This window comes from Mustela lutreola, chromosome 7, assembly GCF_030435805.1.
Source record: "Mustela lutreola isolate mMusLut2 chromosome 7, mMusLut2.pri, whole genome shotgun sequence".
Classification (NCBI taxonomy): Eukaryota; Metazoa; Chordata; class Mammalia; order Carnivora; family Mustelidae; genus Mustela; species Mustela lutreola.
In genome coordinates, this window is record NC_081296.1 from 102,218,971 (window position 1) to 102,246,164 (window position 27,194).

At 36.0% G+C, this 27,194-nt stretch overlaps 1 protein-coding gene and 1 pseudogene across 1 annotated transcript in view; one reads left to right on the forward strand and one right to left on the reverse strand.

Moving 5' to 3' along the window:
* Positions 1–14,696, forward strand: part of LOC131835423 (large ribosomal subunit protein uL24-like) — a 57,870-nt pseudogene extending 43,174 nt beyond the window's left edge.
* MDGA2 (MAM domain containing glycosylphosphatidylinositol anchor 2) overlaps positions 1–27,194 on the reverse strand; it is an 879,614-nt gene that overhangs the window by 476,365 nt on the left and 376,055 nt on the right. The window lies entirely within an intron of this gene.

A 27,194-nucleotide genomic window follows, 5' to 3' on the forward strand; every position in this document is an offset into this window, starting at 1 on the left:
AAACTGTATGTCAGAGAAGAGCCTGGCAATGGATTGATTGGAACGTGGCATACCACAGAATCGTGAGGGATGGAGGAAGTGTTGTCAACAAAAGCCAGAACACGTTTCCACAGGTGCTGTTATGCAAGGGGATAACATGAGCAGATTTGTGTTTTTTGAGTGTGGATAGGTGTCTACGTCCAGGTTGTTAGTGCTTAGCTTTGTCCATCTGGCCTACATCTGCATCAGCTACAGGAACTTTTCAAAAATGTATTTGCAGTACCTTCTCCTCGAGGAATTTTTCCAGACTCTACCCCCTTTCTCCTCTTTTCAATGTTCACTTTTGGTTGACTTACTCAATTTTCACAAGAAGAGATGTCACTGAAACTGGACTTTTCTTTCCCTTGTTACTTAAAAATGGCAATTTGGTTTCATAGTTGCACGGCTTTCATTTTGGCGTCTGCTAGTTATAGCTTCTCGTACCACATTTCTTGGTCTCATTCAATGTGTTTTTAACAACAGTCAATTTCCCAGTACACTATTCTTCTGTCTGAGCATTACCCTCATGTTAATCCTGCTTGTCCGGTAAACGAAACTGGAGAGTAGGTGTTACTGGAAGCAAGCGCTATTTGTACATGTAGCCTAGATGCTAGCTGAGGTCATTCTGACCACTGAGAGTTTTACATAAAATTAAATTGACCCTCCCCCATCTACGTTTAATGGGACATTTGAATCGCACTTCCAGATTTCCACAAATTCAAGGCTTGGGTTATTTTAGCTTTCTGTTTTTGTAAATTCAAATTTCTAGGTTTTTCTGAACCTCTGATCTCACTTATATCACATTCCCATGGCTATTTTTCTTCTCCATGCTCCACATCAACCTATAATACATTCCCTTTCACTTGGTGTTAAGATAATTCATCTAGAGCATGTGTAGGAGACTACTGAATTTTGGAATAACTGGGAGGAGAGGTGGGGGTTACATTGTAGGATTACCAGGAAAACTGCTGAAAATACAATATTAAATACTTGCACCTCCAAAAATCTTTCATCTACTTTCCCTCCATTCCAATCAGGAGTTTATCAGTAGCTGACACTTTAACAAACAGTGCCCTCCCCTTCCATGTTGCTCAGTGACCCTTCTCTCTCTCTAACTGCTTTCTCCTTCTGCCTCACCCTCTGACTCCCCTCCTCCCCTTCTCTGGTTTCCCTTACTAGCAAATCTCGGAGCATTTCTCTAGTAAAACAATTTATATCTATTTGCTTCTTCCTTTCCAACCAAACCAGGCATTCAAGTGCTCATCTTATACACTTAAAGAAGATAATATGCTACCCAAAGATCATTTCTCTAGAAGGAAATTCTGACACTCCATTAAGGGAAGAAGTGATTCTACTTAATCATGATGTTAAATAGCATATATATTTTTTTCTCTATTATATTTGATTAGGTTCAAGGTCATTGGCTGTTTAATTTGGGAGAAAAATGACACAAAATTTTTATTAAATGTAATAAATTTAAAAAATATTTAGTTATATATGGACAGAGGTGTGAAAAAGGGAAAGAAAAAAAGGGCAAGGGAACAAATAGAAAAATAAAGGAGACAGGAGTAGGCTAGAAAGGTATAGACAGGGAGAGAAATGGATATATGTAGAGATAGTATCAGGTTAAGAAAGTCCAGGTTTAAAATAAATTTAGTTATCATTTACACTGTGGCTGGCAGCATGTATACTCCTCTGCTCAAAACACTCCAAACAACTTCAGCTGAGAATAAAAAGTAGCATTCTTTCAACAGTCAACACGACCCTGTGCTTCTGCCCTCCTTGTCTCTCAGATCTCATCTCTTATGCTCTTATAGCTCACACTAGTCCAGGCACTCTGACCTTTTCCTCATTAACAATTGGTATGATCTCATCTCAGGGATATTGTCCTTGTTATGTCCTCTTCCGAAAATGTTTTGCCATACCCCGATACCTCCTTCAAGTACTTGCTCAAATATCAGCTTTTCACTGAAGCTTTCCCTGAACATTTTATTGAAACTTGAAATAAACCACTTTCAGCTCTCCACAACTCCTACTCTTTTTTTTTCAAACGCATTTTTTAAATTTTTTTATTAACATATAACGCATTATTTGTTAAGGGGGTTCAGGTCTGTGATTCATCAGTCTTACACAATTCACAGTGCTCCTACTCTTATATTTTACTTATATAGTTGTGCTTTGTCTTTGTCCCCTTATCAGTATATTCTTTTTTTTTTTTTTTTTTTTTTTAAGATTTTATTTGTTATTTGACAGAGAGAGACACAGTGAGGAAGGGAACACCAGCAGGGGGAGTGGGAGAGGGAGAAGGAGGCTTTCAGTGGAGCAGAGAGCCCCATGTGGGACTTGATCTGAGTACCCTGGGATCATGACCTGAGCTGAAGGCAGACGCTTAACAACTGAGACACCCAGGCACTCCAAGAACAGGGACTCGTGTCATTTCTTTCACTGATAGTTTGTCCAGCACCTAGAATTGTGCCTGATACATAGTGTTGCTCGGTAAGATTTTTGTAATGGTTGAACCCTAAATCTATTACCTATTATCTAAACTGCATAATCAATCCATTTCATAGTTTTTCAGGAGCTCTATTCAGAAACAGACACTTAGCCTGAAAAAATGGGAAGGACATGGGAAAATAAGAACCAGAACAAGAATCTGGAGTCCGAGATCAATGTTTCCCAAAGAATCTTATGTAGAGTTGTGTTCTTCAAACATTTTTGCCCACATATCTCCTAAAAGACTAACTGCTAAAATCCAAGTATACCTCACATATTTTCAGGTTAGCCTCTAACATTATTCTCTTAACTTTAGTTGCAAAGATGTAAGGTAACTATTGAGATTTGAAAATAATATGATTATATCATTCACTTAACAGGATCCATGGATTGTGAAGATATTAAAACCCCTGAATTGTTACACGTTAAAAGGGTGAATTTTATGGTATATGGATTATATATTAATTTCAAATTGTTTAACAATAAAAAAAAGAACTTTGGCTTGCCTCCAAAGTTAAAATCTGCCAAAGTTCTGACTTTGAGATTAACTAAATTCACCTATAACTAAAAGAGAACATTTATGTTTTCCTTATTTTCCTTTTTAGCAACCACTTATAATAACATCTTTGATGTTGTACATTTAGCAAAACCTATCCTTTCAAAGATGGGATGAAAAAAGTTTTGTCACTTTTTGCTCAATAAACAGTCATAACTTATGGAAAATAAAAGGGGGGTATGCACAATATCATCTGTTAAAATATGAAAACATGGTCTTGGTAATAGACATTTTACATCATTTTTTTTCCTCATGGAATCATGTTTCATTTCACTTTTCCCCAGAGTATTTTATCTTGAGGTAATATGTTTATATGCTTGAAAGTCATTTACTGATTAATGTTTCATATTACCTGTGGGAGAAATGGAGTGTATTTTTGAGGTTGAGATTAAAGTACTTTGAGTCATCACTAAAATCATATTAGTACGTAATTGATCTAAAAATATAAATACATTATATTTTTTGAAAAGTATTTATTGAAAATGTATCTCTTAATCCAATGAATAAAGCTACTTTTTTTCAAATTAATTCCAGCTTTGGGAAAAATAACATACAGTGCCATCCCACATCATCGAACATTATTTCCAGTAACCTATTTAGTAATAACTTCATTAAGAAGTTGTCTTCATTAAGAACTTCATCTTCAATTCTGTTGAAAGCAAAAAGAATTGGAAACTATCTTAGCTGTGGGAAAAATCTGTTACCCAAACAGAAGTCACTTACCTTTTCAACTCCAAAACTAGTTTCCATTTGTTTGGTTTCTTGAAGGTTTTTGTTTTTGTTTTTGTTTTCCTCACCCTGAGGTAATACACCAAAAATAAGATTAAGGCTGTTAACTCTAAGTGTTGGTGTTGTATTGTTGTTGTATTTTTTTGTATAAAAGTCTAACAGTGATTATCATGGATGGTGGGGTGACAACTTAAAACCCCCCAATCCTCTCTAAAGCATATCAATTTTAAAGAAATTGAAAATACTCTCGTTAATTCCCTTAAAACTATTCCTCTACTCACAGACACTTGTTTGAAGATTGCTGCTAAGGCATAAAGAAAAAAAAGAGAGAGAGAGAGAGGAAAGAAAGGAAGGGAGGAAGGAAGGAAAAGAAAGGTAACAAAATCTCACAAATAAGCGTTCTAAAACTTTCATGAGGTAGACATGTTTCAGGAATGCTTTTGTTCTTTCCTTCTTAAGAGATTCATAATATTCACTGTTCTCTGGTGAATAGTCACTGTTCACGGTTCTCTGTTTGCCTTGTTTAATTCAGCCCTTCTAAATAATTTTTTAACACAGAACCCTTTTCCCTTGTAAGATTATTTGACAACCCAGAGAATTAATAGTCCATTGGTACATGTTTAACACTATTCTAGATGTCGCTACTGAAAGACTTGGGCGCATATGTGTGTGTGTGTGTGGTAAAGTAGGAACTTAGAAAAAAAATAGAGTTTTAGAAAATAAGTAGAAAATAAGGGCTTGCTGTCATTGGAAAGTGAATTCTGGTGAAAAGGAATCTGAGAGAGTAGATGGGGACCCAGGAGCAGAACAGGATATTGCATATTCAGAACAGAAAAGGGGCTAGTTCAAGAAATATGGGGGAAGGGAGAAGACTCAATGTCACCACCAAATTATTATATAAGAGACTGACAAGACTGTCCAACATCTAGGATGCTTCATACATATTCAACAGATAAGCTGCGGCTGATAACAGAGTGTTCTTTCTTCTGGAAGCTGGGGGTGGGAGCCTAGACAGAAAATAACTCTGCATCTCCAGAGATCGAGGGAGAAAATTCATTCAGCCTCAAACTGGTGCTAGGTGGAAAAAAGAAATGCTAATTTCAGGGGTAAAAAAAGGATAGCAGAGCCCAAAATATAATGCTATGTGTGAACTACCTGGAAAGATTACACAGTTAGGATGAGAGTAATGAGTTATTTAAATTAACACAACATAAATTAATACCTAGTCAGCTTGCTCTCAGAGATTGCCTAGAACTATAATAAAATTTCGTGTGCTCAATGAAGTGCACATATTTTTGGGAAAAGAGTGACACAAGAGAAGTGAAAGAGGACAGTCAGGCTTGAAGACAGAGGTGAAGTCTGTATGAAGCCCCTAGATAGGAGGAAGAAGGCCCCTAAAACGAGCATAGGTGGTATCCAGCAGTCATCTCTAAAAGGCTTCCTTGAACGTGCCTCTCTCTTCTCAGCATTCAGGCTGTAATTAACCTTTATTATTTTATTACTTTAAAGATGTATTTTTATTTAGAGAGAGAGAGAGAATGTGAGCAGGGCGGCAGGGGTGGGGGTGAACAGAGGGAGAGAGAGTTTTAAGCAGATTCACGCTGAGCGCCGACCCTTTTGTAGGGCTTGATTTCAGGACCCTGAGATCATGACCTGAGCTAAAACTGGCTGTGCCACCCAGGCACCCCTTCTCAGAGTGTGATTTTAAAAGCAATTTAGGAACATTATAGAAATCATCACACCGGTAAGTAAAAGAGTAAACCAGCACGGAAAATATCCACAGTGAATAGCAACAATTTAGAAAAGTAAAACTTTTGTCTATATAACCCTTGTAATGTTTAGATGAGCATCTTTTTTAGGGGTCTCTGAACATATATCTGATGGAACTGGACTGATTTGAACAAATCATAAACTAAGGGCTGAAAACCAGATGTGACTAAATCAACTCCTACTTCAAACCTAAATGTTCAAGGCCCCCCTCTGTACAAAGTCCTATCATCAGTCCATCAAGTTCCTAAAGTATGCAAATTCCAGCAACGGTTTAAATGTGAAATCCAAGAGACAGACTTATATTTAGCTTTAATATCAGTTACTATGACAACCAATGGGCTATTTAAAGTTATTAGCATTCTAGCCCACTGAGTTAATAATACGGACAAGAATGGCATAAAAGTTAAGCAAAAGCAAATCACTTCCATGTCATATCACATAGCAATGACAGCGAAAGCCATGGAGGCATAAAGAGGGTTTGGAGAAATATAGTTAAAAGGACCAATCAATCATCGGCTCTTGAAACCTGTAGCACATTATTGATGTCTTCTATCTACCATATTCTTCAAGCTCATTAAAATACTAAGTTCAGGATTTAAACAAAACAAAGTGAAACCATCAAATTGGAATGGACAAAATGATACTTAGCTAAAACATTTTACAACAATATGGTCTCTACCTTACTAAATATCCCTTGTTTACATCTCAACGCAAGGTGGTGAAGAGTGGAATACAGAGTTAGCTCTGGGATATCCACAGGATTTTAACAAAGAAAAAGGTGATGCAATAAGGAGGAAAGGATTAAGTTTCATGAACTGTTGTTTGGAAGATTCATCTGCTAAAAGCGGCAAAGAATGATATAAGATGTTAAAAACAGATGGCCTAAGTCACAGTGCTATATCACATAAGTATGGAGAGAACTAAAATAGCCCAAGTAATATTTTTATTAACAAGATGCCAAGTACAGCAGCAAAAACACCTTTAGAAAGAATCTCACTTCAGAAAAAGGTTTCCCCCCCTTACACTTGATGCTATTTTCTGAATTACTCTTGGTCTGTTGCATATGTTCAAGCATCTGGGTACTTGCCATGCTCAGATGAAAGAAACTAACCTCTCTCCTTGAATGAGGCTTCCTTGTCTTATGAGCCTACCTGTGTGATGGAGATAATGAGAGTAAACTAAACACACAACTTATGAGGAAAGTGCTATCCTTCATACTCTTGTGGAGAATTTTTTTTTTTCCACATTAAACAAGCTGACTGGAGAATTCTCTGGTCTTTGAATTAGTTATGAAGAAAGAAAAATTCATTAAATCTGGTGACAGTAAATATTGTTGGAGTGACCTTGGGATTATTAAAGGTGATGCCAGAAAACCACTTTAAGAACATGGACCCCTTGGGGATGGGTGTGAGCAGTGAGCTGTGATTACCCACAGGCATTTTGCTTATAAGACCGACATACAACAAGCAGATCAGGGCATGGGAGATGCATAGAGATGTGAGAAAAATCTCCCAAACCAGAAAGAAGAGTTTGAGGTTTATAAAATGGTTCACTTGTACGGTACCATCAATAAATAGTATTCACTAACATATATGGATTCATTCATCTATAAATTATACCTAGGGATTACTTTGGAAAATTGGTGTGGTGTTATGGTTAAAAGCATAGAATATGAAGCCAGACAACCTGGATTTGAATCTCAGCTCCTCTATTCTGGACAAATAGGTGACTACTCTGGGCTTCATCTGTATGTCTTCTCACAAAGCTATTCTAAAGATCAAATGAACTAATCAACTTAAAGCCCTTAGAACAGTGACCAATATATACTTTTCACTATATACCATTTATATAATCATTATATATTATGTAAATTATGAATATAAGCACAAATGGAAATTCTAATATTTTCCTTGCTTGCCCAGTGCATTTGCTGACACAACCTCACCATTGACCAACAATCTAAGGGACAGAAGTTGAACAGAGGAACAAAGTATCATCAAAAGATGCAGATGGTCGTCCCTGTTCAAGCAATGACCAGGAAAGATAGGACAAAAAGGTGCTAATATCTGTCCTGACAGTATCTGGTATCTCGGACTTTACCCGCACACATGAACAGAATAGATTTTTTGAAACCTAATTTAAGTTAAATGTGGCTTGGTAAAAATTTGGCTTTCCTTAGAGCTTTCTAACAATGAAATAATATTCCAGTCAAAGAATGAAACTGCCTCCTTAGCCATTGCATTTCTCATAATAAATAAACAAGGAAACCAATAAACTTAAAATTATCGTGGTTTTAGTTGGCATGAGTCTACCTCTCAAGTTCACTGAAAAATTTGATTCTAGAGCCTACCAGGCAGTCTGTGGGGTAACCTTGGATAGAGGCAAATTCGCCAGGGTATTCTCCCGCTGTGTAGCTCTTGCCTGCCCACCATCCAGGCTAGATCCTCCTGGTCACATCCCAGCTACTCAGTTCCTTCCCCTGCCTTAAATCTAGGTAAGTAGAATCATAGAGATCTGACTCTCCATAACCTCAAATCTTAGAACTTAAAGAATCGAGATTTACTTAGTTATGTAGATTCAAATTACAAAGTGTAATTTTCCACCTTCAGTCTTATAATCTCATTTTGGTATGCAATAAAGAAAAATACTAAGGCAGGTATGGTTAAATCGTGGTATGGAACAGCATTTTTCAAGCCCCTCCCAAAACATATTTGATTTATACTTCCTTGTGAGAGGTCATCCTTTCTTTGTATTAGAAAGATCTCTGATCTACTACTGGTTTTTCACGTTTCAGTGAGGTACTCATTTAAAAAACTCCTACAGTAGAATGACTGATGATGTCCTATATTTAGGACTAACATGATTGTCATCACAGGCAAAGGAGCTAGAAAGCTACAACAAATTCACTGCAACGGTATCATACCCTCATAGGCCAACTCCCAGACCTCATGTCATTGCAGGGATCACAACAGCACAGCAAAACCATTCACATTTGCCTTGTGATTGTCTGAATATCCACTCACAGCCTATGTTGTAAGCCATCCTTATACTACAACTGACAATGATTCACCTTATCCTAAGTTTTATGATGTCATTGGTCATGATGTCTCTTTTTCTCTTTCATGAGGAAAAATAACAAAATGACCCTGAGTTCAAAAACCCCAATACGCACTAACTTATGACTAAGCCAGCCTGCCTCTGTGGTGTTACATAAGCTCTCCAAGTCATGTCCCATTTTGTCACAGATTTATCCAAAGCTGTGATACTCAAAGTACTCTTTTATTTCACAGAATTTACCATTTTCACCATTCCCTGAACCCAGGAAGAAAATCAAAAAGCAAGCTCTTTAAGTCAATATGTCCTTGGAGAATAATTTAATAGCCACAAATGTTTCCAAGGAGCAGAGAGGTCCTATTTCTGAGCCCCTCTCCTATATTTGTACTTCTGAGCCTCATCTCTACAGCGCTCACTAAAAACTCATGTCTTGCTGAAAATTACTTGGCGAAGAAATCTTCACTTCTCTGCTTTCAAATCATTGCAGATTTTCATGTCTTTATAGATATCACCATCAAGGTGGTAAACAAAAGGTAGTAAACAAAAACCAATAAACAACTATTATTAAAATTCATAATTCTTTCTTCCAAGTAGGTAAAAAAAAAAATGGCATAACAACTAAGTTTTCTACATTCATAACAACTAAGTTTTCTACATTCCAAGTTTTACCTTCTAAGGAAGCACCAAAGAATTTTTAAATGTTTTCTTCCTGATTAGTGCTTTTCCTTGTTTTGCTCCTTGTCAATATCTTTCAGATTATATCTTCAAGTGGTTACCTTTGTTCAGCAGTGTGCTAGCAAATGTTTAACAACCAGTTCTCCAACAAAACACAAAGCCTTGACACTTACCATTTGCCAATTTCTGTGGTGTAAATGCTTCCAGAAGAGCTGATATCAAATTACCAATATAAAGACACTGAATGCAAAGCTAGAAAGAGATATCTCTACCATAGAGATAGAAGAGAAATAAATAACATCAAGAATATTGATAACAAGACATAGTAAAATAATTAAGAAGTGATTAGTTTTGAAGATTTATTACCTTCGGTTTTAATATAATTTATTTAATCATAAGATCATATTTAATGTTTAATAACATGTGTATTTAACAATTACCTTTCACAAGCCATTAAGTGCTGGCTCAAGTATACCACAGCTTCTGTTATGACAGCTAATCAAGATTTAAGCTTATATCTATCGTCAGGATAGTAAAATCCATATTTTAAACATCATCTAAATACACTATATACTTTTTTTTATTGGTTGCTATATTTCTACTCATGGTAGTTGAAATATGTTACTATCTTCTTTTAAGTTCATGGAAAGACTAAATGCAGGGCATGAACTTGATATTACTGTGCCAGTGTTTGCTTTTGTTTGGGGAATTATATCTTCTTTAAACTGGATGATTTATGATATGATAAGTTGTTCAAAAAAAAAAAAAAAGAAAAAAAATTGCTGGGCAAATCTCTGAAAAGTCCTAGAAAAATTTCAGTGCTGGGGCGCTTGGGGGGCTCACTCAGTTCAGCAGCTGCCTTCAGCTCAGGCCGTGATCCAAGGGTGCTGGGATCAAGTCCCCCATCAGGTTCCCTGCTGAGTGGAAAGCCTGCTGCCCACTTTCCCCTGCCTACTGATCTGCCTACTTGACCTCTCTCTCTCTCTAGCTCTCTGTCAACTAAATAAATAAATCTTAAAAAAAAAAAAAAAATCACAATGCTACTGAGGATCAGTGGTGTCAGTATAATCTATTCTCACTTCAGAGGCCTTCCATGTTAATACAGACTAAAACTAATGAGCCCAAGTTCCTAACAGCACAGAAGTTCAGTACCTTCTAATCGCATAGTTTCCAAGCCTTTAAAGAGAAAGCCACAAATCCTAATACCTTCCACATAAAGTATACAGAAACCATAATCTTTAGCCTCTAAAAACCTTTACTGATATTATTGCAACTAACCCTATTAGTATCAACCACTATTGCTAAGCACCGATCTGGTTGGCATATATAGTACCTCATATAACCCTCACAATCACATGGGGGAAGTACTTCTGTTATTCTTATTTTATTTATTTATTTGATATAGAGCAAGTAGGGGAGAAAGAATCTCAAGCAGACTCCACACTGAGTGATGAGACAAGGTGGGTCGGACACAGAGCCTGACACAGGGCCCAATCTCTCGTCCCTGATGTCATGATCTGAGCCAAAATCGAGTCTGATGCTCAAGTGACTGAGCCACCCAGGTGCCCCCTATTATCCTCATTTTAAAGGTGAGCACACTGGTGGGGTTTACATAAGACTAAATAACTAGCCCAAATAACACTGGGGATAAAGCAGAAACCCAAACCCACACCTACCGAACTCATAAGCCTGTTCTTAATTCCACTATGTTTGTTAGACCTGGGATCTCTATCTCACTTGTACTCTATCCACCCAGTGTTTAAACCTGAAGCCCTAAGTGTATTTGATGTTGAACAGTACACTTACTTGATCACTAAAACTACTAGGTTATACTTCAAAATAGGTTTCAAATTTGTTCATCTCTATTGCCACTATCCTATTCTAGGTTACCATCATCTCTGGCCTAGGAGAATCTCCTGCTTGATTTCCATTCCTTCCATCTTGCCACAATCCCCTGTATTGCCATGCTTAATCATTCTTCACCATGAAGCTAGAATAATCTTTCAAAAATTAAAGTCTGCTTCTGTCAATATCTTCATTAAAATATTTCAGTGAGGATTGGAATGAAGACCAAAGTCCTTAAAAAGGATTTCCCCAAGCTCTTCATGATTTGCTCTTCAGGCTCTGACACTGCAATGTCCCCTTCTATAGTGACCAACTTCTGCTTCTCAGAAGGTGCCATGCTTTTACCCACTGACTTTTGAACAGGCACCTTCTTCTGCCTTAGGGGCTAAGCTTCTGCTCCTACTCTTCCCTGACACTCCCATTCTAATCTGGTTAATTATTCAAATCTCAACTTAAAAATTTCTAGTGCCTAGAACAACATATAGTAGGATTTCATGGACTCTTAGAGGAACATTTTCTCCACCTAGGTTATGTCATATATTTGTTCTTGTGGGGGAGAAGCTATAGGCCATTTGAAATGATCCATTATCATCATTAACCATAGTCACTAGTATCACCCTGCAAGTAAAGAATACAGAGATAGTTAACTTCCCAGGGGCCAGTTTCCTTATCCAAAAAATGAACAGAATAGACCACATAGTTTTTACGAATGAATGTATAAAGAACACTTCTAAGTTAAAGGACTTTGTATCCTTCGTTGAGATAATTTTGGGGTCCAGAATACAAGAAGCATTAGGAATACCTCTAAGCAGCAAGGAGCATTTTTTTTATGAATATCGAAGCAGTTTTTGGAAGAAGTCAGATAACTGCAAGATATAGAATATAAATATTTTATTGATGTCTGTTTCATTAAAATACCAGTTAAATATGTGAGGGACTTGAGAATTAGGAAGGCTCTGGCTCTTGCTCAGAGGACACTTTTCAGATTTCAACATAAAATTCCCAAATATGTGAGTTTTCATGAGTCCACAGATGGAAAGAAAAAAAAATCACCAGGATTATGCAAGTGATAGAGCTTTATTTGTGTAAGCATTTTGAGGGGCTGTTTTTACCTATAAGCCTAGATTCTTCCAAAAAACAACAAAAAGACAGATGGAATAAGGTCTGGAAAAACAACAATATTTTTTCGCCTTGCAACCTATTACATCAGGAAGCATTTCCCTGTAGTTGTGATTATTACATTATGACTTGATTACTAACTATTACCGCCACAGTTGGAAAAGTAAAAGCCCAGCATGGGGCCATCTCCATTAAAAGAAAATGAAATTCCCTAGCAAGCTCTGAGGCTGCATGTCTGCTGTGGGGTCGAACTCAGAAGTACATAAGTATCTACTTAAGATGCTGTTTCAAGGAGCACCCTAAGTTACATCATTATTTCATTTAGTTTGAACCGTACCATGGATTTTTCCATTAAGCAATATTAGACACTTAAACACTATTCTGAGGTTATTCGTGCTCTAAAAAAAGGCAGTGCAATTTTTTTTCTACTCTCTTGCCACAGGATGAGAATTTTCTATCACATGTATATGCAATCCTGATTTTGCCTAATAGAACAGACTAAGTGGTTACATAAACTAGAGAACACCAGTCACGTCAAAGAGACATAACTGAGCAGAGAAGCATTAATATTCATGTTGGTAATATGGGCATATGCCATTTAGGAAACCAGAGGGAAAGGAGCTTTAGTTGCTATAATTTAATAAGCCCAGAAAGTACCAAAAAAAAAAAAAAGTCAAATATATTCAAAGCATATAGATTAATGTTAATGGGGAAAGGGAATTATAATACAATTTTCTATCTATTCTTCTTTTATGTGTCACTCAAATGACAAGATGGGCCAGGATGAGAAGTGAGATCTGCCGAAGTTTTTTGACAGTGTTTTTAGGACAAAACCTAGTGATGGAAAAACACCAAACTACTTAGATATTTTATAGTATATATTTTAAATATATATATATTTATTTATTTATTTATACAGTATATATTTTAAATATATGCATATTTAAAATGACAAGTTAATAAATTAGCAGGTATCTAATTATCTGTGGGACAGATTGCATATATGTGGGTATGTGAGTAGTGTGTGTGTGAATGTACACTCAAAATAATAAGAGATACCTATGGAAGATACGTTACTTGATTAGATTTTCAAAACCATGGAGGTTTGCTTACTCAAGTAACTTCGGCTACCATAATCGTGTGGAGAAAATCTATACTTAGAGGATTAAAGCTTTTCTGAGATAAAGAGGAGGTGATTCCTCCTCTTCTGTAATTCTTGGCCATTTTCTTTCCTGTGTGGGATTCCTCACTTTAGAAGTGAAGGCATATCTCTGACAGGAGCCAGTCCAAGTATGGATATCCTCACTATCTGAGAGAGGAACTTAAAATGGTTCCAAATCTCAATATGGACAGGACTAACCTCCCTTCCCCCAAAGGTTTGGCTCTGCCCCTCCTTCAATCCTCACTCCACCAATAGCAGCAAAGATATCACCTCTGAATTCCTTCCTTCCTTTTATTTTTAATCTTTTAAATGCACTTAGAAATAACCAATGTAATTCTGTCCTCCCCAGCCTCCTCACCACCAATTTTGAAAAGAAAATCCCTACAAAAGCACAGGAAATTGTGTGAACAAGTCTGTGAGCTAACGATCAAAAAACTTGTGTCATTATAAAAGAAAATAATGGATGAAATTTGAAAGTCTAAAATGTGGTTCTAGGTATTTTGGGAAGGAGTTTCTCTAAAGAAAAGGATGAGAAATGAGTACCCAGAGAACCTGGTAAAATACAGAGCCTGCAATTTGAAAAGACCCTGGGAGCACCGCCCTGTAAACAGGCACCAGGTAGCAGCAGGAATGATAAAGTCAGAATTCCCATCCCCAGCCCCATGACTGGCTCTACAACCTCCTGATTCTGGATAAATCACAGAGGCTGAAGACACCATTACTGTCCCCCTCTAGAAGGAGCAACACTACTAATGTTAGAAGATAATTCTTTGCAACTTATTAAAATTACTCTTCCCTTTTGCCACCATCGCTAAAGTGCGTGCAGCCAAAACAAAGCTCAGTCCCTTTGGGACTTCTGACGGAAACAAGAACTATAAAAGGCATTTCAACGCATCTTCCCACATGTGCAGTAAGATTATGTCTTCCCCTCTTTACAAACAGTGGAGAGAGAGGAAACATTTGATTCATGCCCATCCCAAAGGAGGCTGAAGTACAGGTTCTGTGAGGACACTACAAAGGTCAGCAAATTGGCAAGGTCATCCGGGTTCATAGGAAGAAATTGTCCTCTACATGGAACAAAGAGAGCGTGAGCAGGAGGATGGCACCACGGACTATGTGGGCATTAACTCTAGCAAGGGGGGGCGGGGGTATCCCTAGACTAAAACTGGACAAAGACCACAAAAAGATCCTTGAATTGTAAAACCCAAATCTCCTCAAGAAGGAAAGGGAAAGGGCAAACATAAGGAAGAAACAATCGAGGAGATGCAGGAATAAAGTAAAATAAAAGTTGTTAAAATGAAAAAAAAAAGAAATTATAAATAACATAACTATTAGTAAAATTTTACTTTTAAATAACTCCCCCCAAGTAACTATTTGTTCCATATTTTCCCTTGAATTTCTGAAATAATTTTCTTTCCCCATTAAGAGTGACAGACTCTTACAAACACAGTTTAATCTAGGACCTCACACTTAGTGAGAGTCACAGTAGACTGAAAATCACTGTTGGTTAATTTGTGTTGATATCTTGCTATTTTGTGCTCTCCCAGTTTTTATAATCTAGACATTCATGAGTAACGATGTTTTGTTCTTCTTTTATAAATTATGCACACGATTGTGTGTTATTCTCTTTACAAATAAAAAACCCACCCAAACCAAAACATGGAAAAGTCTAATGAAAATGCCTCACATTCTTTTCTTCAGTAAGTATAAAGTATATAAGAAATATAAGAAATGTTAAAGTGAAATTTAAGGAAGTAAGGGAAGAAAAAAAGAAAGGAAATGGTTTAGTAGAAGCCAAACCTTTACTAGTCAAAGAACCCTAACTACAAGCCATGTACTGTGCTAGGTGTTTTCCACAGACTGTATGACATAGCTCTCACACAGCCCCAGGAGGAAGGTGACACGATTATAAATTTCTTAGACCAGAAAACTAAAAGTCTTGTTGAAGATTCCATTGTGGGTGAATAGCAGACCTATACAGATAACCAAATATGTGATCCCGAAGAGAAAAGAGAGAGAGAAAGAGAGACAGAGATATTGGGATGGAGATGAAGAAGTGGATGGACACTGTTCGCTCCCTTCCCTACTCCCAAAGTCATATTCGACTTATAAGCAATTCCCATGACAGCTGTTAACTCTGCTTCTTTCTCTGTCCTCCAGTTAGGGCTTTCAGAGAAGGAAAGCAAAAGGAATAAAAATAACGTTAATAGAAATAACTTTGAATTTTCTTTTTTTTTCAAGTGAACCATTTGCAAAATTTGGCACTTTAAATATTGCTAGTAACAAATTACATGCAACCCATTTCACAGCTGTTTCCATCACATGAGTGTGTTATCATAGAGGTACCTATTAACATATTTCTATTAAAAAGTCTATATAAAACAATACACATATGATGTGGGTTCCAGTGTTTGCTAATCAGTTAGCAAAATGCCATTAACTTGGCTTAGTTCAAGGTAATTGGTTACTATAAAAAATATAATTCCCCAGGTGCAGGGAGATGCCTAGACCTACTTTTCAGCTAACTAAGGCAGTGATTTTTACCCTAAGGAGCCATAAGCAATCTTTGGAGGTGCCCTGGGGGACAACTGTGGCTAGAGGTTGGGTCTCTTGACCCTCTTTTTCAACTTCTAATTAGCAGAGCATCTCTATTCTTACATGATTTATATACTGGATTTTGAAAAGATTTTGGCTAAGAATTCAGTTCAGGGGTGCTTGGGTGGCTCAGTGGGTTAAGCCTCTGCCTTCCGCTCAGGTCATGATCCCAGGGTCCTGGCATCAAGCCCTGCGTTGGGCTCTCTGCTCAGCAGGGAACGTGCTTCCCCCTCTCTCTCTACCTGCCTCTCTGCCTACTTGTGATCTCTGTCTGTCAAAAAAATAAATAAAATCTTAAAAAAAAAAAGAAAGAAATCTTGAAAATCACTGAGGTAAAGGATTTTTGTTTTTTCCAAACAGAATTTTGAATATAAAACCAATTAATAATTGTTACTTAAAGCTGTCTTCAAATACCCCATCAAATAATATTCTGGGGTTATTAATGAAACTTGGATGACAATGAAGTCTTTAGTAAAATCATATAATAATATTAGAGTAAAGAGTTTTAGTGGTTCAACTTGTTTCTTTCATTGAAGTGCAATGAGACAAGGAAAAGTTAGAGCAAATTAACAGCGTTTGAAAAGCTTAATGGTTCTTTAACAAAAGATAAAATAATCACAAGGTTTTTTTAAATTTATAAAGTGTGTATGAGAAGAAAGTAAAATTTATGTAAATTTATGAGAAGAAAGTAAAAATGAGTCTGATCTGATTTGTCCTTCATAAAGTCATTTTAATGGCTCAGTATATGCTGTGCTTTTGTATGCGAATATTGATTATATGCTCTTATGATTTGTCTTTATCATCCATAATTTCCAGGCAAAACATTTACCCATTAATTTAAAAAAAAAAAAAAAGGAAGAAAAAAAAAAAGAGTATTGCAGATAGCATTTTCTAACATTTAGGGATTCTTCTTGCCTACAAGCATTTTAAATTTGGTGTTAACATTATGAAATAGCCTCAAAAGAATGTAAGAAATAATACAGTTAAGCTCAGTTGTTTGCTTCCTATACATGAAAAACTATGCTAGACACTAGCAACATAACAATAGTAGAAGGAAGAGAAGGAGGGGATGAAGTGGAAGAAGAAGAGAATTCATTTCTAAGGAATTTAGTTCAGTGATAAAGCCAGCCATACGAGGAATTTTAATGCAATATGACTATTAACATAAATATATGCTCCAGAAACACAAAAAAGGTAATGAGCTCAAATTGAGGTTTTGGGAAATCTTTTTCATTTTTTTTTAAGATTTCAAGTAATTATATTATATATTATATATTTATGTATATATTTTTATAATATATTATTTATTTTATTTGCGTTTTACTTATTTAATTTTATTTATTTTACTATTATATATTTATTTATAATATATATTTATATCTTATAACTATATTTTAAGTAATCTCTATGCCTAATATGGGGTTTGAACCCACAAGAGTCCCATGCTCCACTGACCAAGCTAGCCAGGTGCCTCTGAGGAAATCTTTTTCTAGAGGATACCTTTAATTCAGGGGTTTTTGTTTGTTTGTTTGTTTTGTTTAGAGCTGTATTAAGTGTTAATGAGGTATAATTCACATAGTATACCATCCATTCATTTAAAAGTTATAATTCAATGTTTAATGTATTCGCTAGGCTATGTAGTCATCACCAAAATCAAATTTTAGAACATTTTTGTCCCTCTAAGAGAAACCCAATAGCCATTGGCTGACACGTGTCTTCTTCCCCTGCACCATCACCTTCCACTCCTACCCCACCACCCCTGAGCACCCCACTAATCTGCCTTCAGTCTCTATGGATCTGCTATTGCATGTAAATGAAAGTATACACTATGTGGTCTTTTGTGACTGAGTTCTCTACTTCCCACAGTGTTTTTAAGGTTCATCCTGTTATAGTACGGAGTATTTTATTCCTATTTTATTGCTGAATAACCTTCCATTGTATGGATATACTGTATTTTCTTTAAACATTCATCTGTTAAGGAAATTTGGGGTGTTTCCATTTCGGGGATGTGATAAGTAATGCTTTAAGAACGTCTGTGTCAGCGTGTCTAGGTGGCACAGTCAACTTAGTGGTGTACTCTTGATCTCAGGGTCCTGGGATTGAGCCCCGCATGGGATCATGACCTGAGCCAAAACCAAGAGTCAGACGCTTAACTGAATGAGCCCCCAGGAACCCCTAGCACCTGTATATACTCTGTATACAAGTTCCTTATCAGGCATACGATTTGTAAAAATTTTCTCCCACTCCGTGTGTGATTATTTCACTTTCTTGATCTTATTTGCAACACAGATGTTTCTAATTTTGATGTTGTCCCATTTGTCTGTTTTGTTGTTGTTGTTGTTCTTGCCTGTGCTTTTGGTGTCATAGCTAAGAAGACGTCTGAGATTAGGCCTTGCACGATGAGTAAGAAAGAACCAAATTAAGAACAGTAGAAGCTCATTCCAGGCGGAGGTAACAGGACAAGCATTGGCACGGAAGCAGGGTACACTGTGAAATCCTCTTCCACGAGTGTATTGCAGGGGAGACTCCCGCAGAACTGTACCTAGCAACTTGGCCACAGAATCCTAGCAATTTTAGGATGGACAGTGTAGTTCCCAGAAGGGTATTACTGACATTACCCTATTGCTAGCTGCAGGTTAAGCTCAATTAAAGGAGTGCATGTGCTGAAAGGAGATCCACATAATGTAAACATTTGAAAAATATCTCTATTCCTTCAAATAATTCAAAGATTTGTGTCCTCTAATTTGGAGGCCCTGAGGCAAAGTCCAGTTTACATATCCTAGTTTTCATTCTGGATTCTACCTGTATCTGAGAGACTGCTAAGAATACCTTAAAAGCTTTTTAAAAATATTATCATTATATTAAAAAAATGATAGGTAAGAAAAGACACTTGTTCTTCCTTGGAACCCACTATTTATTTGTACTCCTCTCATAGCTTTGATCACGCTCTTCCTTATCCTAACCTCTGTTTAGACTCTAAGCTCCTTGATATTCCCTAGCAGGTCTATTTTCCTTTCATTTATCTAACAAATATTTATCAGGTTTAGATCACTGTGTGCAGGGAACACAGTTAGACTGGAAGCCACAAGGGCCAGGAAAATGGAGTTTAAACTTACATGCAGAGCTCCCCTTCACAGTTAGGGTGAAGATACCCACTAAACTGGCTTTGCCTAACATCATGGCTGGTGTTGCTTCCTTCTCTTCCCCACCTTTGTTTACCCTTCTTTCCTATCACCACTTTCCTTAAAGATCACTTACACACCAAACCTCACCTCAGGAATTCCTTTTAGGGAACCTGAACTAAGAGCCTATGATAGAAGAAAAATAGTGAAAATGATATGCAGTGAGGACACACAATGAACAAGATGAATTTATATTTTTCAAGGAAGCTAGACTTAGATAACTATTAGCACAGTGAGACCATCTTTATCACCTTGCTTTGACTAGCTAGTAGATGCTCCATAAATACATGTGGGGTGAAAAATTATGAACAATTATAAAACACATTATACTCAACAACTAATTCCTGTGCATTTGATTGGGCAATACTGATCAGAGAGGGATTCCAGAGAAGAAATCTATTTAACTTCAGAAAACAGGATTAATATTAATTTGTGGAAATTAAGTGTTGTCAATTATGGCAAACTATATAGATTACTTGGACCTAATCTTCCAGAACAATGACATGTTTCTTCAACGCGAATGAGAGGAGCAAGAAACACAGTGGGAACCAGACGAAGATGAATTCAAAGCTTAAGAAGGCTGAACTGCTCATGCACCATTCTTGAATGTTTTGGCACCAAGAATTAGATAGCGCTGAGCATGCTCACAATCTTATCATCCCACTTTTCTTGGAAACACTGATAACTGTAATCCTCAACCTAAGTAATTTCTCTGTATTGGTCCTGCTGCTGTGTGAAAAAGTGAGAAGTTGCCCAGGACTGGCCCCAAGATGAAGTGAAGAGGACATAAAAGAAGCAGGGGGATTGCAGGCAGTAGCTAGCTAAGGGGGGCAGCAGAGATGGAGAACACTCAAAGCTATAGAAGGCGGTGAAGGATAGAGAAGGGAAAGAAAACCAGCTCAGGTTTAAAATCTACATAGCTAGAATAATGAACATGGAAAACCAGGGAAGTAGCTACAATAACAGGGAGTGAATTTAATATGCAAAATAATAGTAGTTATAATGAAAATACGACTCTTGGAGGATATTTTCTTTCATGAGGCCAGAACTGACACTGTAAGCCTGGCAGTCGTGTTAGGAAACACTGCCCCCTAGAGGTCCTCTGTCTACTCACAGAGACCACTTTCCCTCACAAATAGACAGGAGCCTAGTGACAGACTCACTTGCCAAGCATCCTGAATCCCCAGTGAAATCTCAAACTGGGCCCCAAATTTTGGTCTAATCATCTAAAGAATGTACTAGGTAGTGAGCTTACTGAATGAGGCCATATTAGAATAATACTTTTTTTCTTTTTCTAATCCCAGCCATCCCCTTAGGGATACTACCTGTTTTTAAGTTACAATATAGTCAATATATGCATATGTACACAATTCAAAAGAAACAAGAAACAGATACAGTTAAAAATAAAGACTCTTTCCTGCATCCTATGTCTCTCACCTCTCCTGCTTAAGATACAGTACATATTGTTTTAGTTTTGTTTTTCAGGGCTATTTCATGAATTTTTCAAACGAATGTTAGCACTGTTTTTCCACTCGTCCGACCATCCACCTCTCCACAACCTATTTAACAATATATCTTGGGACTGTTTGAAATCAAAACATATAGGAGGGTCTTATTCTTTTTAATAACTGCATAGTATTCCATTGTATACTTGTTTGGTGTTGTGGATTTATCTATCTAGGTCTCTACTATTGTACACTAAAGTTGTTTCCATGTTTTTACTACTACAAAAATGTGGCAGTGTAAATTCTTGATAGACATATATACATAATATGTAACATCAGAAACACATGTGTTTTTCTGTAGATGAATGCACTGAAATGAGGTAACTGTCAAAATCTAGGTGTATTATTTTTAATTATACTTCCAAATTGGCCACAGATTTAGTAATTTATGCTCTTACCAGCAATATAAGAGACTATTCACTCCCTTACATAGTGCAGATACTGCATTATCAACTGCATTTTACCTTTGTCAATAGATTCGAGTCTCCCTTTTCAATTTTCATCAACCTTTTTATATAAATGTCAGAGTAAGCTAATTGTGGTCTGTTTAAGGGACATTTGTCTTTCTTTTCCTTTTTTTTTTTCTTGCATATTCACATTCTTTGACTATGCTTGTCTTCATTTATAGTACTTTTCCTTAAATATGTTGTGCTTTCTTTTGTTGAAACATTACTTTTTATATATATATAAATTGACATTTTTGCCTTTAATTTAATTTAGGATTTTCCCCCAAACTTACTTTGCTTATTATTACCATCATCATTTTCATTATTTAGTGTACTCAAATATAATAGTCTCTTATTTATGGCTTTAGGCTTTAATGTTATCAATGTTTAATGTTAATGTTAATGTTTTTTGGGGGAAAAATCCGTTTCCACTAGTATTTTTGTTGCATTTTCTAAGTTTAACTTTTAGATACCTCCAGAATACACACAGAGACAGACAGACAGTCAAATACACACATACACACACACACACACACACACACACACTGTTTTTTTAAATTCAGATGAAATGGTTTATCTTGACCCTAGATATGCTTTACCAGAAAGCTCTTCCTGCTATTTAAAAAGGACTAGAGAATAAGTCCAAAGTCCTAATTCCTTTTTATTTTTTTAAAGAGTCTTTTTGTCAGAGAGTGAGAGTACAAAAAGGGCAGTGGAAGGCAGAGGGAGAAGCAGGATCCCCACTTAGCAAGGAGCCCCATGTGGGAATTGATCCCAGGACGCTGGGATCATGACCTAAGCTGAAGGCAGATGTTGATAGACTGAGCCACTTAGGCTTCCCTTTATTTTTTATTTATTTGCATAAAATAATAGTTGAATGCATTCATATAAGATAGGCAAAAAATAACCTTTGTCAGGCACTCTAGAAAGCTCTTCACATGCCCCTTCCCAATCCCAATCTCCTTCTCCCTAAAAGTAACTACCAACCTTTATGACAACATGGATGGAACTAGAGCGTATTATGCTTAGCGAAATAAGTCAAGCGGAGAAAGACAACTATCATATGATCTCCCTGATATGAGGAAGTGGTGATGCAACATGGGGGCTTAAGTGGGTACGAGAAGAATAAATGAAAGAAGATGGGATTGGGAGGGAGACAAACCATAAGTGACTCTTAATCTCACAAAACAAACTGAGGGTTGCTGGGGGGAGGGGGTTTGGGAGAAGGGGGTGGTATTATGGACATTGGGGAGGGTATGTGATTTGGTGAGTGCTGTGAAGTGTGTAAACCTGGTGATTCACAGACCTGTACCCCTGGGGATAAAAATATATGTTTATAAAAAATAAAAAAATTATATTAAAAAACAAATTAAGGAATTTTTAGCTTAAAAAAAAAAAAGCCTTTTGTTATGAGTTGAGAAGTGAACACAGTACTTTAGGTTTGCTATACCACTAAAGAAGACAGCAAACATCCATGATACACGTAGTTTCTAAAATTTATGTTAGTTTACCAGGTGGAAAACATTACCAGGTCAGTTTATGCCTTGGGTCCTATAAGAACCCAGGTATCCTTTTCAGAAGGGCCAAGCCTAGAGTTATACTTCATGGAATTTAATGTTATGAAACCAAATATAGGAATTTTCATTCTGTGCTTGTGAATATTTTCCATATTGGTTTTAGCCTTGGGCCAACTTTTAACTATTATTATAATTTTAATCTGAAGGTGAACGTGACAAAAAATAAGAGAGCACAAGCTGAAGAAACAGATGTTAAAAAAGGTGTGCAGGGGCCCCTGGGTGGCTCAGTGGGTTAAAGCCTCTGCCTTCAGCTCAGGTCATGATCTCAGGGTCCTGGGATTGAGCCTGGCATCCAGCTCTCCCCTCAGCAGGGAGCCTGCTTCCCCCCCCCCTCTCTCTCTGCTTGCCTCTCTGTGTACTTGTGATCTCTGTGAAATAAATAAATAAAATCTTTAAAAAAAAAAAAAAAGAATCACAAACTTATACCTCTGAAACAATACATTATATGTTAATTCAAAAATAATAAATAAATCAAGGAAATCATTGTTCTATTTTCTTTTTAAAAGGTATTTTCAGACATTCACCTATCTAGCTAACAACAACAACAAAAAAAACCCACGTCAATTCTTGTGTATGACTTACTAAATACTGTATAATTACTTTTATGATAAATGTAACAGGAAGTCATCATGTTTAAAGTTATAATTTTTACTGAGATTAAAAATAACATTTTCCAAATAGGATATCAAAAATTATTTCTGTACTCCCATGTTTACTGCAGCATTACTCACCAAAGCCAAGATAGGGAAACCCAAGTGTTTGTCAACAGAAGAGTGTGTGTGTGTGTGTGTGTGTGTGTGTGTTATTCATCCATGAGAAAGAAGGAAATCCTGCCATTTGGGACATCACAGATGAACCCTGAGGGCATTAAGCTAAGTGAGATAGACTAGACAAAGAAAGAAAGACAAAAACTTTATGGTATCACTAATACGAGGAATCTAAAAAACAAACTCATGGAAACAGATAGTGGGTAGAGGAACTGGGAAGATATTAGTAAAGGGTACAAACCTGCAACTAGATGATAAGTAAGTTCTACAGATCTAATACACAGCATAGTGATTGTAGTTAACAATACCATATTGTATACTTCAGGGTTGCTAAGAAACTAGATCTTTAGTATTCTCACCACAAAAAAATGATAATCATGTGATGTGATAAAGGTGTTGGCTAACACTGTGGATGAAATCATATTACAATATATAAATGTGTGAAATCAACATGCTCTATGTCTTAAGTATACACAATGTTATACGCCAGTTACATCACAATTTAAAAAAATGTTCTAAATATTATCTGCTTTAAAATGTCTTCCAGGCTAAAACTCTGACTGCCAAGCTCTGAGATACAAGACTGCAGGCTACAATCTGGTCACCTGTGTGCTGGAATGAATCCAATATTACTTTTTATGTTTATCATCCTATCCTGGAAAATTTTAAACCTTCAATATAGTAAAGAGAATGATTTAATTAGTATGTACCCATCATGCAGCTTCAATAAGCAATAGTTGCCATTTAGTTTCTCCTATCCTTCCTCTCATTTAAAAAAAAAAAATCACTTATCTTTATTTTTTTAAAGTGTTTGAGCAAATTCCAGGCCTTGGTTCATATCCTTTGTAAATACATCATATTATCTCTATCAGAGAGCACATTAAAAAATGTAACCATAATACCATTTATTACACCTTGTAATTTTAACAAAAACTCCTTTAAAGAATATAAAATAACCAGGTTGTACTCAGTATTCCTTGACTGACTTAAAACGTCGTATTAAATATGTATTTTTTCAGAGTCTGAAAAAAGTCTATCCATTGCATAAGAATGACATGACCTTTAGGTATCTCAATCTGTAACATTTCCTCCTCTCCCTCCACCCCATATTGTCTACTAGAAGATCTATCCTGTACATTTTCCTACATTCTGTATTTAGGTGACTGCATCCTGGTGTCAATTAGCATTGTTCTCTAACCCTATGTTTTCTAGAAATTGCTAGTTAGTTCTAGAAGCTTCCTTATATATAGGTTCATTTGTAATTTATTTGGAAATGGAGCAAGAATAATTAATGCGTGGCACTGTGTACTTCCTAGTGCTGCTCATCAAGAAGGCTAAGACTGATCAGAGGATCCAGATGATGTCATACTGAGCCATCCACTTTAAATTTCCTCAACATATTTCACCTAATGATTTCAGTCATTATAAATGACTCCTGCCTACATCATTATTTTTTGAGGGGGTTGCAAATTTAAATTCTGTTCATTTTTTCAGCATGTATATACTGAAATTCATCTCTAAAGAAGACAGTGTCTTCAACAAGTATTTGTTTACTTTGAAATACAGTTTGTATAGAAAAGCTGGGGGGAGGGGGTTTGGGAGAAGGGGGTGGTATTATGGACATTGGGGAGGGTATGTGCTTTGGTGAGTGCTGTGAAGTGTGTAAACCTGGTGATTCACAGACCTGTACCACTGGGGATAAATATATATGTTTATAAAAAATAAAAAATTAATAAAAAAATTTAAAAAAAATTCAGCTGAGTACATTTTAAAGGAAAAAAAAAGCAAGATAAATTCTCAACTATTATCAATTTTTAAAAAATGCTTATGTGTCTTAGCAAATTCTAAATATGTTCATTAAGTTTTTGTTGGTTTAGTTGTTTCATTTTGTTGTTGATTTGTTTTAGCATGTTATTATTATATACTCAAAGATTTTTTTTTCCTTTGACATTAATACAATCACCCCAAGATTCATATTATTTCTTATTTGACCAGTCAAAGCCCTTTCCGGTTGAGTGTGTTCTTTGGAAGTGACCTCAGTCCTCTTTGATTGTTCCTTTCTATCTTCCTTTCTTTTTTTTTTTTAATGGCTGGAATAAAAACCTAAAGCTCACTTTACATATTCCCTGCCCCAGGACAGAAATTGACCATTTTTCCAAGGAGACCTGGTCCCATTTACTGGAAAATCCTATTTAGAGATAAAAATCCAGGTGCTTGTTACATTATTTCTATCATTTTTCATTAGATTGATCTAGGAACTGCATACGTTTTAAAAATGAAAAATAAATTATGAGTTCATATGGACATTGCCAACTAAAAGTTAAAACCCCAAAGTTTTCATTTAAATGTCTGAGTGTATACTTACATATATCTTTAATTATCTTCTTTAGCCTACTGTATTAGTTTCCTATTGCTGCTATAACAAAATGGTATAAACTTGGAGGCTAAAAAACACACAAATTTATTATCTTACACCACTAGGAGGAAAAAAAAATGAGTTCCCAAAGCTGAATTTCTTTGAAGTTCCCAGAGGAGAATCTGGTGTTTTTGTGTTCATTTTGTTTGTTTTGCTTGTTGCTTTGTCCAGCTTCCTGAAACTGCTTATGTCATTTAAATAGAGGCTACCTTCTCCATCCTCAAAGCCAGCAGTATACATTTTCTCTTTTTTACTGACCTACTGCTTCTTTCTTTTAAGGACTCTTAGGAGCATATGGAGCCCATCCAGATAATCCAGGGTAATCTCCCATCTCAAGACCCTTAACTTGATGACATCTGCAAAGCTCCCTTTGCCATACAAAGTGACATTGACAGGTTCCAGAAATTAGGACATGGATATCCTTAGGAGCTATTATTCAGCATACTATAACTAAGATATAGATATATTTAATATTTAACATATATATTAAATAGATTCAAAGCAATTTTTTTGTAAAATAACAATAATATTATTACTAAAAGAACAACTACCAAATGCAGCTTAGTCTGTTTTTCAGTTCTCCCTCCCTGCCTCCATTTAGGATATATCCCACTAAGATATAACCAAAAGACCAAATTTTTTTTTAATTTATTTTTTATTTATTTTCAGCATAACAGTATTCATTATTTTTGCACCACACCAAGTGCTCCATGCAATCTGTTCCCTCTATAATAAATCACTTGATATAATTCTTGTGGGCTGATTCTATCAGCTTGATATGGACTTGTGTTAGTTTGCTTCCATTTGTATTCAAATTTTAGGAATTTAAAAATAACTTACTTTGTTTGGAGCTATGTAAATATGCATGGCTTTAATATAAAAAATACAACTCAAAAAACATATAAAATTACTCATTGTGGTTTTGATTTGCATTTCCTTGATGATTAGTGATTTTGAGCTTCTTTTTATGTGTCTGTGGCCATCTGCATACCTTATTTGGAAAAATGTCTATTCATGTGTTCTTTGCATTTTTAATTAGATTATTATTATTTTGGTATTAGTTGTATAAGTTCTTTATATATTTTGGATATTAACCCCTTACTTAATAGCTCATTTGCAAATAAATATCCCATTCAGTGGTTTTGGAAGGAAATCATTGATGGTTTCCTTCACTGTCAACATCACACATAGAACATATATTAGAATATATATTAGCCTATTATTCAGTCATAAAAAGCAATGAGATCTTGCCATTTGCAACTACATGGATAGGTCTAGAGGACAG